The sequence below is a fragment of the Arvicola amphibius genome, chromosome 6 (assembly GCF_903992535.2).
Source record: "Arvicola amphibius chromosome 6, mArvAmp1.2, whole genome shotgun sequence".
Lineage (NCBI taxonomy): Eukaryota > Metazoa > Chordata > Mammalia > Rodentia > Cricetidae > Arvicola > Arvicola amphibius.
The window spans coordinates 123,812,829-123,831,031 of record NC_052052.2 but is presented as its reverse complement, the minus strand read 5'-3'; the positions used below and the strand labels follow the sequence as shown (position 1 = coordinate 123,831,031).

Below are 18,203 nucleotides of genomic sequence, written 5' to 3'. Positions count from 1 at the left end.
AGTCCCCACCAACGTGGAACCATATAGCGTGATGCCTCTGCACACAGGATTCCCTGTTGTGTTCCCTGACTACACCAAGAACAGGAAAGTTAGAAATTTACTAACTGGAACACCTGATCTTCAAGGATGAAAACTGTACAATCCAAACCCTCTCCTCACTACCCACCTCATCAGACAACCAGAAACTGATGTCAATATGATCACCATCAGCAGTTGTGATTGTATTTCTGCAGATGTGACTTGGAATTCTCCATAGTCCTTCCTTGTCACCCACCATCAACACAAGCAACTAATAGACCCTGGGTAGAAAAGGAGGCCTCCTTCCCCTGAGGATGGACTTCAGGGTCTTCTGGTGAGGAGACTGACAGACCTGAGGTTGCATCAAATAGCCCCTCCATCAGCAGCTTCACGTTAGAAATACTGAGTCTGAGTCGCCAAGCATCCTGCATCCACTTGCAGCTTTTAAAGACCATAGCATCACTGGAAACTGCACCCTGTCGGCTGGCGCTGAATCTGAAGCATCTCATCAGCAGAATGACGGCGTCCACACCCCTCTGGGTTTCGTCTAAACAAGACCCTCTGAGCTGAGGGAGCAGGAACAGTTGCACCCGCCCTTTGCCCCTCTCCTCCCACTTGTTTCGGTCCTCTGGCATTCTCTTCCCTCAGCAGTCTTTCCTTCCTGCTCTCCTTTGTTGAAAAGTAACACAGGGGTTCTGCATTCCCTGAAGAGCAAGTGAATGGAACTCAAGGTTGTGCTTTCTGCATCACATTCTGTCGTGTCCTTTGCTTCCATCTGGGTCTGCATGTAATGGCTATTCTTGGTTGTCAGTGAAGAACCAAAGTTCCTCCATTTTGTCTTGTGTAAGCTATTTCTCGTAAAACATTCCAGTCCTCAGAAATGGCTACAGGCAAAAGTAACAAGGTAGCCAACCGGAAAGCAGAGATAACCACAGAATGTCCCCACTTGAAAATCAGCCAACAAGGAACAGGTGAGGTTCAGAAATAAAATTTCTGAAAAGTCTCTAGACTGAAGTCAATCAGGATTGAACCCATCACCCCACACCCTGCTAATGTAACTTTGTGGGGGGTTTTTGCCTTTAAATAATCCCTTCTAGAAGGGTGGGGTACCTCCTCTTGCCACTGCTGTGCCCCTTGCTTTGACAAGATCCATGCTGGCTTGCATCGTGCACACAATAAACCTTGCTTTTGCATTTCAGTGATTCGGTCTCCCTGGTGGGCATGATAACCACTTCACTACAAAAACACCTCTACAGGCAGCTTGCTACTCTACTATCCAGGACAGTTACAGTCTCCTGCTAAGTTGCCATCCAGAAGTTACAACAGAATCACAAAGAAAGAAATCAAACCACAGTTAAAAACCATGGATGAGAGGCAAGTTAATGGCACAGGGAAACTGCACTGGCTGGTTTTGTGTGTCAACTTGACACAAGCTACAGTCGTCATAGAGGAAGGAGCCTGAGTTGAGGAAATGCTGCCTTGAGAGCCAGCTGTAGACATTTTCTCAATTAGTGAAGTAAGGGAGGAGGGTCCAACCTACCGTGGATGATGTCATCCCTGGGCTGGTGGTTCTGGGTTCTATAAGAAAGCAGGGTGAACAAGCTAGGGGAAGCAAGTGAGTAAGCAGCATCCCTCCATGACTTCTGCATCAGCTCCTGCCTCCAGGTTCCTGCCCTGTTTCAGGTCTGTCCTGACCTCCTTTGGTGGTGAACCCCAATGTGGGAGCAAAAGCTGAATGAACCCTTTCATCCCCAGCTTGCTTTTTGGTCATGGTGTTTCATTATAGCAATAGAAACCCTGACTAAGACAGACAAAATAAGGAGCAGATTCAAAAGTAAGAAATAAGTAGGCCCTGGACCTTCTGGTCCCTTTTATTTGTAGAGGCTTTCCTGCCCCCAGGACCTCCTGGCTAGTCATCAAGTGCCAAAAGGCAGAGCTGAGGTTCTCATAGACAATATTCTCAGAAGCTGTTCAGACAAAAGCTTATGATTACACCATTTGCTAAGAGAGAGGTTCTCAACCTGTGGGTCACGACCATTTCGGGGTGGGGGGGGGGATGTTCCAGTCACCCAAAATAACCAGGGGGAAACGATATTTACATTATGATTCGTAAGAGTAGCAAAATTATAGCTATGAATTAGCAATGGAAATGATTTTATGGTTTGGGGTCATCGCAATATTAAAGGGCCTCAGCTTTAGGAAGATTGAAAACCACGGCTGTAAGACAGAGAAATGATGAAAGGGAAGTGGGGTTTGAAGAAACGTGGAGAGTCAACAAATTCCTGGGAGGGACAGGCTTCCTTTGCTTGTTCTTAGAAGAGGATGGAGAAATGTGTTCCCTTAGGACTGATCCAGAAAGAAGGGCTCCATTGAAAAATCCAAGAACAAGAAAAACAACACTGTTTCCGCCCGGTCTCGAACCGGGGACCTCTCGCGTGTGAGGCGAGCGTGATAACCACTACACTACGGAAACCCACTGCTTCAGTTATCTTACAGTTAACAACAGAAATTGTATACTTTCTAAAGTGCCATTCAGAAACTACAGATGCACATTTACAGAAAGACCTATAAGGGGAAGGCGACCAAACCAAAGATAAAAGCCATGGTGGAGAGGCGACATAGACCGGGGGAAGATTAATAAATGTGGCTTGGGCGGCGCGCCAAGGGGAGAGAACTCTGGGAGGGAGAAGCCCGGGTATAGGAATTTCGGGGTGAAGAAGCAGCGTGCATAGCAGGGGAACCGCATGGGAGAAAAACACACGGAGGGAAGGGCATGATCACCCGGAGACACCTCGAGGAGATCGCTGTTGACACTGGAGTGCTTTTGAGAGAACCCGGACAGGTGACGCAAAAAATCACAGCAACCTGTTAAGCAAAGGATTTACACTTTCCTTCTTTAAAGCAGAGCTTAGAAATGGAAAATTGAGAGCAGTAGAGCGGATTCCACTGAGGCCGAGTTTGTTCAGGCGACGCCGTCGGTGGCGGTGCAGGGTTCCAGTGAGGCGCAGAACAGCCCTCCAACCAACGTGGTCGAGGGGGCAAAGAGACGAGGAAAAGAAAGATTCTAGAGAGGCCGCCAGGGAACTTACAGCACGGTGTGTATAAGAGGGAAATCCTAAGCTTGATGGACCAGAAGTTCTGACTTGATGTCTGGCCAGTGAAGTCACAAGTAGAGACGCTTACGAATATTGTTCAAAGGTGCAGAATAACCATACGCTCAAGGGAGTGAAGAAGCAAGGTTAACCTTCATTCTCAAGTCAGTGCAGTTGAGAACATTTCCAGTGCCAAAATCAGAGGTAACAATAAACTGGAGGATGTGGGCATCGATCCCACTACCTCTCGCATGCTAAGCGAGCGCTCTACCATTTGAGCTAATCCCCCGACGTTTTTGTTGCTTTTCTTGTACTTTCTTGGAAACCCATTGAACCCACTGGTCCTCACAAAGTTTACCTGCTATATCCAGGGCCCATGAAAACATGGCAGTCCAAAGCAAAACTTAAGACTCGAGATTCTTATGTGGTAAGGGCTGAAAAATGTTGGGAGTTAGCCGACAGTCTAAAAACAGAAGTCAGGAAAAGTTACTAATCACGTTTCCACCTGGCTTCAGAACCAAAGACCTCTTGGTGTTAGGTGAGCGTGATAACCACTAAACTACGGAAACTTCCAGCTTGCCAATATCCATTTACATCAGAAATAATTGTACTCTTTCCTGTGGGTCCTCTGAGCCTTCCCTTCAATGACACACAGAAACCCCTTTTACCAAGCACTCCCAGTGGCCACACTGGGCTGAAACAGAGGAAACCCACCCTGGGGACTTTGCCTCCTTGTAGAGGTCCAGAGTCCCCTAGCTCTTCCCCTCTGCCCTCCCCATGACTTCTCCCGCCCCTCCGACTCTCTTACATCATATCCGATCTCCATTCCATTTTTTAATTAGGGATCAGAAATGCTTTTCTATCATGGACCCAGGAATTGAAGATACGATAGAGAAAATAGATTCATCTGTTAAAGAAAATGTTAAACCCAACAAATGCTTAACACAAAATATCCAGGAAGTATCGGACACCCTGAAAAGACCAAATTTAGGAATAATAGGGATAGAAGAAGGAGAAGAAGTCCAACTGAAAGGCACAGAAAATGGATTCACAAGATCATAGAAGAAAACTTTCCTAACCTAAAGAAGGACATGCTTATAAAAGTACAAGAAGCTTACAGAACACCAAAGAGACTGAACTAAAAAAACAAAGTCCATTTGCCACATATTAATCAAAACACATAATGTACAGAATAAAAAAGAATATTGAGAGCTGCAAAGGGAAAAGGTCAAGTAACATATAAAAAAGCAGATCTATCAGAATCACTTCCAATGGAAACAATGAAAGTGAGAAGGTCCTGGACAGGCATCATGCAAACACTAAGAGACCACAGATGCCAGCCCAGACTACTATACCCAGTAAAACTTTCAATCACCATAGAAGGACAAAACAAGATATTCCATGACAAACCCAGATTTAACCAATACCTAACCACAAACCCTACACAAAATACTAGAAGGAAAACTCCAACCCAAGGAAATCAGCTACATCCACAAATCATAGGCAGTAGATGATCTCACAGCAGCAAACTCCAAAGAAGAGAAACACATGCATAATGCCACCACCACCACCACCAACAACAACAAAAACAAAAATAATGGGAACTAACAATCACTGGTCATTAATATCTCTTAATGTCAATGAACTCAATTCGCCTATAAAAAGGCACAGGTTAACAGATTTGATATGAAAACAGAATCCATCCTTCTGCCGCATACAAGAAACACACCTCAACCTCAAAGACAGACATCACCTCAGAGTAAAGGATTGGAAAAAAATTTTTCCAATCAAATGAAGCTAAGAAACAAGCTGATGTAGCTATCCTAATATCTAACAAAATAGACTTCAAACTAAAATCAATCAAAAGTGATAAAGAAGGACATTTCATATTAGTCACAGGAAAAATCCATCAAGAAAAAATCTCAATACTGAACATCTATGCCCCAAATACAAGGGCATTCACATTTGTAAAAGAAACACTATTAAAGCTTAAATCCTACACTAAGCCAGAAGGCAGAGAGAGAATATCCAAATTAATAAAATCAGAAATGAAAAGGAGGGCATAACAACAGACACAGAGGAAATTGGGAGAATCATCAGGTCATACTTCAAATACCTGTACTCCACAAAATTGGAAAGTTTAAAGGAACAATTTTCTGGATAATTACGACACATACCAAAATTAAATCAAGACAAGGTAAACAAATTAAATAGACCTATAACTGCAAAGGAAATAGAAACCATCATCAAAAGTCTCCCAACCAAAACAAAACAAAACAAAAACAAAAACAAACAAACAACAAACAAAAAACAGGGCCAGGTGGTGTCAGAAGAGAATTCTACCAGAATTTTAAAGAAGGGCTTATACCACTATTCCTCAAATTGTTCCACACAATAGAAGCAGAAGGAATGCCACAAACTCGTTTTTTTTTACAAGGTTACAGTTGCTCTGATACCCAAACCTCACAAAGATGCAACTAAGAAAGAGAATTACAGACCAATCTCCCTCATGAACATTGATTCAAAAACACTCAATTAAATATTGGCAAACCGAATTCAATAACACACCAGAAATATCATCCACCATGATCAAGTAGGTTTCATCCCAGAGATACAAGGATGGTTTAACATACGAAAATCTGTCACTATAATCCATCATATAAACAAAATGAAAGAAAAAAAACACAGGATCATCTCATTAGATGCTGAAAAGGCCTTCAACAAAATCCAACACCTCTTCATGATGAAAGTCTTGGAGAGATCAGGGACACAAGGAACATTCCTAAACATAATAAAGGCAAAATACAGTAAGCCATCAGCCAACATCAAACTAAATGGAGAAAAACTCAAAGCAATTCCACTAAAATCAAGAACAAGAGAAGGATATCCACTCTCTGCATATCTATTCAATATAGTACTCAAACTCCTAGATAAAGCAATAAGGACAAAAGGAGATCAAGGAGATGCAACTTGGAAAGGAAGGAGTCAAACTTTTGCTATTTGCTAATGATATGATATTATACATAAGTGACCCCAAAAATTCTACCAGGGAACTCCTGTAGTTGATAAACACTTTCAGTAATTTGGCAGGATATTAGATTAACTCAAGAAAATCAGTTGCCCTTCTGTATATAGATGATAAACAGACTGAGAAAGAAATCATAGAAACATCACTCTTCACAATAGCCACAAACAATATAAAATATCTTGGGGGTAACTCTAACCTATATGACAAGAACTTTAAGTATTTGAAGAATGAAACTGAAGAGGATATCAGAAAATGGAAGATCTCCCATGCTCATGGATAGGTAGGACTAACATAATAAAAATGACAATCTTACCAAAAGCAATATACAGATTCAATGCAAAACCCATCAAAATCCCAGCACAATTCTTCACAGACTTTGAAAGAACAATACTAAATTTCATATGGAGAAAGAAGAAACCTAGAATAACAAAACAACCTTTTACAATAAAGGAACATCTGGAGGTATCACCATCCCTGACTTTAGGCTCTGTTATAGAGCTACAGTAATGAAAACAGCTTGTTATTGGCATTAAAAACAGACAGGGGGACCAATGAAATTGAATCTAAGACCCTGATATTAATCCACACACCTATGAACTTTGACTTTTGACAAAGAAGCTAAAATTATACAATGGAAAAAAGAAAGCCTCTTCAACAATGGTTCTGGCATAACTGGATGTCAATATGCAGAAGAATGAAAATAGATCCATACCTATCCCCATGCACAAAACTCAAGTCCAAATGGATTAAAGACCTCAGTATAAATGCAACCACATCGAACCTGATAGAAGAGAAAATGGGAAGTAGCCTTCAATACATGAGCACAGGAGACTACTTTCTAAACATAACCCCATTAGCACAGACACTGAGATCGACAATTAATAAATGGAACCTCCTGAAGCTGAGAAGCTTCTGTAAAGCAAAGGATGTGGTCAACAAAACAAAATGGCTGCCTATAGAATGGGAAAAGTTCTTCACCATCACATCTGACAGAGGGCAGATCTCCAAAATATACAAAGAACTCAAGAAACTAGAATTACTAAATAATCCAATTAAAAATGGGGTACAGATCTAAACAGAGAATTCTCAACAAAGGAATATCAAATGGCTAAAAGGTACTTAAGGAAATGCTCAACATCTTTGATCATCAGGGAAATGCAAATCAAAACAGCTCTGAGATATCATCTTACACCTGTCAGAATGGCTGAGATCAAAAACACTGATGACAGATTATGCTGGAGAGGATTTGGAGTAAGGGGAGTACACCTCCATTGCCAGTGGGAGTGCAAACTTGTATAGGCACTATGGAAATCAGTATGATGATTTCTCAGAAAATTAGAAATCAGTCTACCTCAAGACCCAGCAATACCACTTTTGGGAATATACCAAAAGGAGACACAGTCATACCACAAGGACATTTGCTCAACTGTGTTCATAGTAGCATTATTCATAATAGCCAGAACCTGGAAACAACCTAGATGCCCCTCAATGGAAGAATGGATAAAGAAAGTGTGGTACATCTACACAGTGGAGCACTACTGAGTGGTAAAGAAACAATGGTATCTTTAAATTTGCAGGCAAATGGGCAGAACTAAAAAACCCATCCTCAGTGAGGTAATCCAGACCCAGAAAGACAAATATAGTAAGAACTCACTCATAAGTGGATACAAGACATTAAGAAAATGATAATCAGCCTACAGTCCACAACCCCAAAATTTAGAACCCTCTTCCCGAAACAGATAAAAACAGATGTAGAGATCCACATCTAACCACTGGGCAGAGCTCCCAGAGTACAAAAGAAGTGAGGGAGGAGTGATAATATGAGCAAAGGGGTCAAGATTATGATAGAGTAACCCATAGAATCAGCTGACCTATGTTTGTGGGAGATAGCTGACTCCAGACTGACAAATGGGGAACTTGTATAGGACAGAAGTAGGTCCCTGGGTACAGGTGACATGGTGTGGCTTGAGAGTAGATGGAGCCACTGGCAGTGGGACCAGTATCCAACTGTAATGCATGAACTGACTTTGTGGGGCCTATTCTCTATGGAGAGATACCTTGCTCAGCCTAGGCATGAGGGTGGGATGGGTTGGGGATGACTTGGTCCTGCTCAATGATGTGATGGAACACAATGAGGTAATGAACTTAGTTGACTTCCAAGGGGAGCCTTACCCTCTCTGAGGAGTGGATGCGGATGGGGTGAGGGGAAGGAGGAAGCAGGAGAAGAGGAGGTAAGGGAAACTGGGGTTGGTATGTAAAAAAATATATTAAGTAAAAAAGAAAAAATAATCCTGAGCGAGGTAACACAGATGGAAAAGACAAATAGTGTTTGTTTTCTCTTATATGTGGATGTTGCTTTTAAGGTTGCTATGTTTGCTACAATAACCACAATCTAAATAACTACAGAGATTAGGTACCTAATATAGGACCAGGGTAGAGGAGAAGATCTTCCAAGGAAGGGGAAATAGAACGCAGGGGGACAAAGAGGAAACTAGAATAGGAAGATAGAGTAGGTGTTTGAACAGGAGATAAGGAGGGTACACGGGGAGGGACAACTAACAGTAAAGGCCATTTGAACAACCATGTGGAAACCTACTACTGCAGAAGCTTCTTAAAATATACTCATACATGAAAGGAATTTAAATGAGTCACCAATAATGAGGGAGACAGTACCCAAACTAGACATCCACTGACACCAAGTAAAATCTCCGGGACCAGAAATGGGTTACATCTTGTTGAGACATTAGCCTAAGGGGCCCCATGGAAACCTTCAAACACCAGAGGCTTCTTTCAAGGGCATTGGTTATTCCCCCTGCAACCTGATGGTTAAGCCATATTGCTGAAGATAACACCTCGATATGGAGAAGTCGAGGTGGTTTAGAGAGGGAGTTACATTCCTCCTCCATACATCAGGACCTCAGGGAAAGCCTCAGTTAATCAACCCAGCTCTCAAGTATTTCTGAATTTTCTTTACTTTTGAAACATTACAACCATAGCAACCACTGCACAGTGTAGATCACCAGGATTCACTGTTGGAGGAATAAATGAGTGCATGACCGCACACTCCTCTTTGTGCCTCAACTGCAGCCATGCATCTTCAGAGCACCAAGCTGAGGAGGGATTTGCCCTGCTCGCTCCATCACACAATAGGAAGGAAAAGCACATATATTCTTGCTGTGCCCAGTGTAGCCTGACTCTCCTCACTACCCACCTCATCAGACAACCAGAAACTGATGTCAATATGATCACCATCAGCAGTTGTGATTGTATTTCTGCAGATGTGACTTGGAATTCTCCACAGTCCTTCCTTGTCACCCACTGTCAACACAAGCAACTAATAGACCGTGGGTAGAAAAGGAGGCCTCCTTCCCCTGAGGATGGACTTCAGGGTCTTCTGATGAGGAGACTGACAGACCTGAGGTTGCATCAAATAGCCCCTCCATCAGCAGCTTCACGTTAGAAATACTGAGTCTGAGTCGCCAAGCATCCTGCATCCACTTGCAGCTTTTAAAGACCATAGCATCACTGGAAACTGCACCCTGTCGGCTGGTGCTGAATCTGAAGCATCTCATCAGCAGAATGACGGCGTCCACACCCCTCTGGGTTTCGTCTAAACAAGACCCTCTGAGCTGAGGGAGCAGGAACAGTTACACCCGCCCTTTGCCCCTCTCCTCCCACTTGTTTCGGTCCTCTGGCATTCTCTTCCCTCAGCAGTCTTTCCTTCCTGCTCTCCTTTGTTGAAAAGTAACACAGGGGTTCTGCATTCCCTGAAGAGCAAGTGAATGGAACTCAAGGTTGTGCTCTTTGCATAGCATCCTGTCGTGTCCTTTGCTTCCATCTGGGTCTTCACATCTACAGATTCCCCCCTTACAATCCCAAATAACTTAGGGTTTTCAGTTCCATATGCCCTTATTCACGCTAAAAGATACTTTGGATTTATTTCACGGAGTCCAGCTGCATTTTGGCAACTAAAGGACTTGTGCACATCTGTCCTTTCCCGATGCAATGAAGGCTCAGGAAAATTGAGTATTTTTTTTTTTTCAGGGTCTCAGAGTTGGGAAGTGGCAAGGCCTGAATTGGGCAACCGGTTGAGTATGTAATAATGAGTTCTTTTGCTATCCCAACCCACCTGCCGCTGCCTGGTCTACACATTAACTTGCCCACTAACACACCAAATATCTATGCTCCCAACCTCCACAGCCTTGAATGTAGACTGGGCTCCTGGCAATTGTCTCCCACCCCAGAGCTGGAGAGCTCTATCACTCTGGAACTCTGCCAAGGCAGTTCCAGACCAGGTTGGCTTTCAGGTCTAGGCTGCAGGACGTCATTCTCCTCAGGGAAAGAGCAGCTGAGTATGTGCTTCCGTCATAAGTTCTAGAGGAAAGAGAGCAATTTGTTCAGCTCCAGACCCAATGTCAGCAGGTCCTTTCCTGGACTGCGTGTGTGCATGCCGGGCACATCACTGAGCAGAGGAGCATGCAAATGAGCCCCGTGCAGACACTGAATCCTGTGCCGAGGCACAGTTTGCTTATTTATGTAGATTGGAAGATTTCCCACGTGAGGAGTCGAGGTGCAGATGTAAATCTGCAGATTAACTGAGAACCCTTAGCTCTCCCTTTCCCCCACCAGCATCCATTCTCCTTACCCTCATAGCCTAAAGGTCGCTGTCCTTGGTCACCTGTTTTAAGGCCTCAGATTTGCCACTCGGTTCTGAGGCACTGCTAACTAGAGCGAGTCTTCTACTGATGAGCCAGGCAAGGCTTGTCCGCTGCTTCATCCATCCAGAAAAACAAACAAACACCCAACTGGCCTCGTTATCATTTCAGATTCTGGAGCAAAATAAATTCCATCCAGTTTCTGGATGGCCCACGGATAACCTTCCGGATTAGGTAGTCCACGCAAGACATATGAGTTCAAGGGATCCACTCAGAATGATTCAACTTCCCCGTGACGGAGGTGTCCTTGGTGGGTTTAGTGGTTGCTTTTCAGACTAGGAATGTCAAGAGGGAGCATTCCCAGTTCGAACTTCCGGCAGAAACCAGGGCAAAGTGTAGGCCATTCCGCACTGCCTTCTGAAGGTTGAGACAGAAAGTGTTGCCGCAGAGGAATCGCGCGCGTGTAAAACCCAGGGAGGGAAAGAGGATGGAAGAGTTCGGACGCTCGGAGACACTTCAAGGAGAAAGCAATTGACGCTGGAGAGCTTTAGAGAGAACCCGGGCAGGTGGCTCAAATGATCATAGCAAAGTGATTTTAGGTTTCTCTCAGAGAAGTTGGAAGCTGAGATCAGTGGGGAAGGAGCTGAGTTCTACTCAGGCCGAGTGGGACTTTGTCTCCCTGATGTCGTCGGTATCAATGCAGGACTGTGGGAAGCTCCCCGCCTGTGAGGCGCAGAACAACCCCCACCAACGCGAAAGAGCGGGTAAAAGGTAGATGAAGAAACGGAAGATTGTAGAGAGGCAGGGAGAGTACTTGCAACGAAGCATGTTGTGGAGGTTTAAGGGGAAAATCCGAAACCTGGCGGCACAGAAGAGATTCTGAGTCAATGTCTGGCTAGAGAGGGAGCAAAGAGAGACGCTAACAAACAGTTGTTAAACGCACAGAATAACAAGGGCGTGATCCGGATGGAGAACACCTCAGGAGACTGTGCTGAAGCGAGTTCCAATGTTTATTATGCTTTGAGGGTGATGGCTTAAGGCCCATTTTCAGTTCTTAATGTACTGTTGCTAAGTATATTTACAATGCGATCCCTACACAATTCCAGAAGGTTCTTATTATCCCAAGAGAACCTTGGATTCAAATAAGCGCACAGAGAGATCTGGAGGTCCAAACGCGACAAAACACTTGGAAGGTGTGGGCGTGCACAATAAGCTCTACCGCTTGAGCTGACACCCCTTCCCCCATATTATAATGATTTTGGTCCTTTTTATTTACAGTAGTGCTATTCATCGTTTGACTGTCAAGTCCCGAAACACAGGCCAAAACTCCCATAGACAATCTGCTCAAAAGCTTTCCAGATCCAGAGAAACAGAAAAGTGAGGGGAGGGAAATGGGCGGGGGGAAACCTGGAGAGCCCACAAATTCCTGGTGGCAGTGGAATGGCCTGGCTTCCTTGGCTTGTTCTTAGAAGGGGACAGAGTATCCGCTCCCTTTGGATTGGTGAAGAAAAGTGGATGTGTGCTCCCTTGGGAATCTGAGAAGGCAAAGGCAAAAAATAAAACAAAACAAAACAAACAAATAAAAAAAAAAAAAGAAGGCTACTGTTTCCTCCCAGTTTCGAACTGGGAACCTCTATACTGTGAAGCCAGCATGACAGCCACTACAGTAAGAAAATAGTGCAAAACACCTCCTTTCGTCCCTTTACAATCCAAGACAGACACCGTGTCCCTGCTAAAGTGCCACCCAGAAGTTACAGATCCACATTAAGGGAGAGAATTGCAAGGAATGCAACCAAACTAGAGATAAAAACCACGGAAAAGGGGAGGCGAGATCCTGGCCTAGGAATAGGAAATGCGTTATCGGCGGCACAGCGAAGGAGAGAACCCAGCCGAGGGAGAAGCACAGGTATAGAAATTCCGGCTCTGGGAAGCAGTGGCGCGTCACTGGGGAATCGCGCGCCTGTAAAACACAGGGAAGGAAGGAGGATGGAAGAGTTCGGACGCTCGGGGACACTTCAAGGAGACCGTGGTCGACGATGGAGAGCTTTTGAGAGAACCCAGGCAGGTGGCTCAAATGACCAGAACAACGTAATTTCCGGTTTTTCAGATTTCAGAAATGGGAAACCGAGACTAAGACCCACACAGGCCGAGGGGAGGTTTGTCCACCCGATGCTGTCTGTTGGTGGCAGCGCAGAGAGGTGAGAAGCTTCCTGTCTGGGAGGCACAGAACACTCCCCTACCACCACCACCAACGAGGTAGAGTTGGCAAAAGGTTCCAGAGAACTTAAAGCAAAGTAGGCAAGGTGTGGTGGTTTAAGGGGAAAGAACTTAAACTTCGCGCAGAATACGTTGTGACTCAAATATTTTTTAGATGCGCAGAAGACTGGGTGCTGAAGGGAGCCCCAAACTTTATATTTTCAGTATGACAGCAAAGGGTGGGATCAACTAGTCCTCAGCATCCAAGGAGGAACTCAGTCAAGGGAGTCTATAAAAGAGTAACTGAAGGCCCAGTGGAGAATGTGGGCATCGATCCCACTACCTCTCGCATGCTAAGCGAGCGCTCTACCACTTGAGCTAATTCCCCAGCCTTTCTTATTTCTTTCTTGTACTTTCTTTTATGTCCAGTGAATCCACTGGTTCTCACAAAGTTTCCTGTTGTATCCAGGAATGTATGACAGTCAGTCAAAACACAAAACAAACTGCTCAAAAGTGTAGGGAGTGAGCTGAGAATCTGAGAAGAGAAGAGTAAAACCCTTGTTTCCGCCCGGTTTCGAACCGGGGACCTCTCGCGTGTTAGGCGAGCGTGATAACCACTACACTACGGAAACCCCTCGCAAAACATGTGTTTCCTGGTTTGAAGACATACATTAAAAACTTGCTTAGTAAATGATTTGATGATATTCGTTGTATATAGTTGCATCATGGGCTAGTAACTAAGGTGACTGTCCCCTCCATGCCCAGCCCTCGGTAGCCCCACTCTACTCTGTTAGGGGCAGCTAAACTCAGATTCCACACTGTAAGTGAAGTCCTGTGAAATTTGTCCCTAGGTGGATCGCTCACTTCACTTTAACACCATGTGTCCTCAGCTTCTTTGGTTTCGGGTGTCAGAGCCACTTTATCCTTCTGTGAATGCGAAGGAGTGAGCGTCTCAGCAGTCAGTGGTTCGTTCCTGTGAACCAGCAAATGTCTCAGAACACCTTGTCCCACTACTGTGGCCATGTGCCCACGAGAGGGATGGATGACTCTGTGGCTCCATTTTCAATTCCTAAGGATTTGTCACGCTAGAGGAGATGACTTTGATTCTCAGCACCCACATGGCGCTCTCATCTGCATTTTAAACTTCAGTACTAGGGCTCTGTCGCCCTCTTTTGGCTACACGGGGAATTGCATGCAAATACCTATACACATAAACACACTCTTTACTGAGGATCCTCAGAGCTTTCCCTTCCTTGGTGTCAGCCAATGACACACAGAAACCCCCTTTCCCGGGGACTCCCGGTGTCCACACTGTTTCACTGGAATTCTGTTTCAGCCCACCTACTCCACCCTGGGGGGCTTCGCCTCTTTGTGGAGGAACAGGGTCCCTCTTTCCCATTGCCCCTCTGATTTTTTTCCTCATAGCCTGTCTCCCTCCATTCCTTTGTACCAATTTGCAGAAGTCCTCTCTACCAGCAGCCCCACAGCTACCACCCTTGCCTAGGATCCAGAGTGGGCCACAGCAACCAAAGAACAGAGCACCCACCCAGCAGGGACAAGATCAGATATCTACCCCAAGAAACACCTCAAATACCATAACTCCATTGCCTATATGGACAGGCAAGACAGCATGCCTCCTGGAGAAAGCAGTGACCTACTGCAATAGGCCTTTAGAAATGCAATAGAGAGGAAGCACAGACCAGGACTTCAAAACAGCAATTATGAATATGTTCAAGGATCTGAATAAAAACCTTACTAAATAAAAAAAAAAAAACCTGTGAAGACTCAAACAGGTGAATGAATGTAGTGTTTTGAATGAAAATGACTCATATAAGCTCATAGGGAGTGACATTATTGGAAAGAATTAGAACATGTGGCCTTGCTGGAGCAGATGTGGCCTTACTGGAGGAAGTGTGTCGCTGGGGGTGGGCTCTGAGCTCTCAGAAGTGCTCTCCAGGCACAGAAACTCACTCACTCTTTCTGCTGTCTGTGGATCTAGAAGTGGAACACTCAGCTCCTTCCCTAGCACCATATGTGCCTGCGTGCTACCGTGCTTTCCACCACGTCGATAATGCACTAAACCTCTGAGACTGTAAACCAGCCCCAACCAAACACTTTCCTTTATAAGAGTTGCCATGGTCATGGTGTCTCCTCACAGCAATAGAAACCCTAAGACAATGAAATAAAGTAAACATTTCAAGAAATGAAAGTGGAAATAGAATCACTAAAGAAAACCCAAACCGAACCAAAGCTGGAAATGAAAAGCTTTAGGATGACAAAGAAAAACCTCAGAGGTAAGCCTCATCAACAGGTTACAGATAGCCAAGAGAAAAATCAGGTAGACTAAATAGATAGCTCAAAGAAAATGCTAACTCTAAAAAAAAATCCAGTCACAAAACACCCAGAAAATCTGATCAAAGACATAGAACATTTTCTAATTTATTCTTCTCTCATATATTACACCCCAACTGCAGTTTCCCCTCCCTTCTCTCCTCCCAGTCACCGTTCCCCCCAACCACCCTCCCCACCAGATCCATCCCTCCTCTGTTTCTCTTCAGAAAATGAGAGGCCTCCCAAGGAATTCAGACAGTCATGGCATATCATGTTGCAATAAGACTAGGTACATCCCTTCGTATTAAAGCTGGATGAGGCAACTCAGTAAGAGGAAAACAGTCCCAAAAGCAAGCAAAAGAGTCAGAGAAAGTCCCTGTCCCCACTGTTAGGAGTCTCACAAGAACTACAAGCTACACAGACATAATATATATGCCAAAGAACTAGGTACGATTCATACTTGGTCCCTGACTCTCTGTGTGCCCCTCTGAACCCTGGTTAGTTGAGTCTGTGGGCCATTGTCTTGTGGTGTCCCTGACTCCTCAAGCCTTGCTCCCCATCTTCCAGAGGATTCCCTGAGCTCTACCTAATGTCTGGCTGTGGGTTTCCACATTTGCTCGCATTGGTTGCTGGATGAAGAATCTCTGAGGACAATTAAGCTAGGCTCCAGTCTACAAGTATAGCAGAGTATCCTTAGGGACCATTTCATGGACCCTCTCCTCCCCCAGTTATGTTTGATTCTATCCCAGGACTCTTGGCTATCCAACCTCTGGTTCCTGTCTCTCCAGCAATGTCAGGCATGGACTCCCTCTCATGGCGTGGGTCTCAAGCTGGACAGTCATTGGTTGTCCACTCCCACAAGTTCTGTGCCATCTTTACTCAGCACATCTTGCAGACAGGACAGATTGTAGGTTTAAGGTCTTGTGGCTGGGATGGTGTCTCAGTTCCTCCACTGGAACCCTTGCCTGGTTACAGAAGATGGTCAGTGCAGGCTCGGGACCCTCTCGCTACTAGGAGTTTTTACAAGGGTCAACCTAGTAGGTTCCTGGGAGTTTCCATTGCACAAGGTTTCTATCTCACCCCAGGGACGCCCCACAATTCCAATAATCTCCCCCAATGCTCTCTCCCTCCATACCTACCCTCACTTGTTTCCTCCTACCCACTCAAAAACTCTATTCTATTTTCTCTTTCTAGAAGAACCATGTCTCCCTGACGCTCCTTGAGCCCACCTTGTTACTTAGCTTCCTTGGGTGTATGGATTGTAACATGATTATCCTTTACTTTACAGCTAATATTCATTTATGAGTGAACACAAACCATGTTTGTCCTTCAGAAAACATTTTAAATAAAATCATAGAAGAAAATTTCCTCAATCTAAAAATGACAGAGGTGCCTCTCCAAGTATAAGAAGGATACATAACACCAAATGGACAGGACCAGAAAAGAAAGTTCCTATAGCACATAATAATTAAAACACTAAATATACAGAACAAAGAAATAATATTAAATATTGCAAGGGAAAAAGATGAGTCTTATGAAAGCATGTCCATAGAATAATCCCTGACTTCTCAATGGACACCCTTAAGACAGTAGGACCTGGACAGACGTTCTAGAACTCAGAGAGACTACAGATGCCAGCCCAGACTGCTATACCCAGCAAAACTATCAATCACAGGCAGCAGGGAAACAAAAACATTACCCGACAAAACTAAATTTAAGTAATTTCTATCTCCCAATCTAGTTCTTATAGAAAACGTTGGAAGGAAAACTTCAGTGTGAGGTTAGCCACATCCAAAAAGACACAAGAGAAAAATAATTCCAGGACAGGAAATCAAAAGAGGGGGATAAACTCACACACGAACAACAAAAGACAAGAAATCAATAAACACTGCTCATTGCTAACAGAGATTAGAAAGCAGAATCTGTCTTTCTGCTGATTCCAAGAAATGAGCCACATTGTCAAGGATACATATCACCTCAGGGAAAAGGATGGAAAAAGGAATTCCAAGCACAAGGACCCTAGAAGCAAGCAGGTGTGTTTATTTTAATATCAGACAAAATAGACTTCTGATCAAAACTGACCAGAAGAAATAGGGAAGGACACTCCACACCCTTTAAAGGAAAACCCACCAAGAAGATATTGTAATAGTGAACCGTTATGCACCAACACAAGGGCCCTCAAATTCACAAAAGAAATATTACTATAGGCAAAACCACACATTTCTCCTCACACAGTGGTGGTGGGTGGCCCCCGTTCCACACCTTCCTCCATAGACACATCATCCAGACAGCAACCTGAGAAATGCTGGAGTTGAATGACGTCACAAGTCAAATAGACCTAGCAGACATCTACAGAACATTCCAGCTAAAGGCTACAGAATACACTTTCTTTTCAGCAACTCATGGGACTTGCTCCAAAATTGGCCGCGTACTAGGACACAAAGCAATTCTCAACAGATACAAGAGAATTGAAATAACATTCTACCATAGCCTATCCAATCCCCACGGACTAAAGCAAGATATCAACAGTAGCAGAGAGTATACAAAGGGTGGAAACTGAACAATTCACTACTGAATGAAAAATGGGTCAAGACAGAAATCAAGAAAGAAATTAATTCATTTTTAGTCAAATAATAATAAAGCACACCACATCCACACGTATTGGACAGAGGAAGACAGTTCTAAGAGTCCAGTTCGCAGCTCTAAATGAGTACGTTGAAAGTCTGGCGAGATCTCACAGTAGAAACCTAGTGCCACAAGCCTTGTTCTGAGAGCTCGAGACAATGACAAGAAGGAGTAGCGTCCCACAGAGCAGACATCAGGAAACAAACTCCAGCATTAACTCCGTGAAACAGAAACAAACAAACTTATAAAACGCAACTC

The 18,203-nt window shown here is 44.2% G+C and overlaps 4 non-coding genes across 4 annotated transcripts; all 4 read right to left on the bottom strand.

The window, feature by feature from the left end:
* Nucleotides 1–2,418: 2,418 nt before the first annotated feature.
* Nucleotides 2,419–2,491, bottom strand: Trnav-cac. The gene has a single exon. It is a non-coding gene; the product is annotated as a tRNA-Val (tRNA).
* Nucleotides 2,492–3,326: 835 nt separating this feature from the next.
* On the bottom strand, nucleotides 3,327–3,399 carry Trnaa-agc. Its single transcript has one exon. It is a non-coding gene; the product is annotated as a tRNA-Ala (tRNA).
* Nucleotides 3,400–13,304: 9,905 nt separating this feature from the next.
* Trnaa-agc lies at nucleotides 13,305–13,377 on the bottom strand. The gene has a single exon. It is a non-coding gene; the product is annotated as a tRNA-Ala (tRNA).
* A 171-nt stretch (nucleotides 13,378–13,548) lies between these two features.
* Nucleotides 13,549–13,621, bottom strand: Trnav-aac. Its single transcript has one exon. It is a non-coding gene; the product is annotated as a tRNA-Val (tRNA).
* Between the last annotated feature and the right edge of the window lie 4,582 nt (nucleotides 13,622–18,203).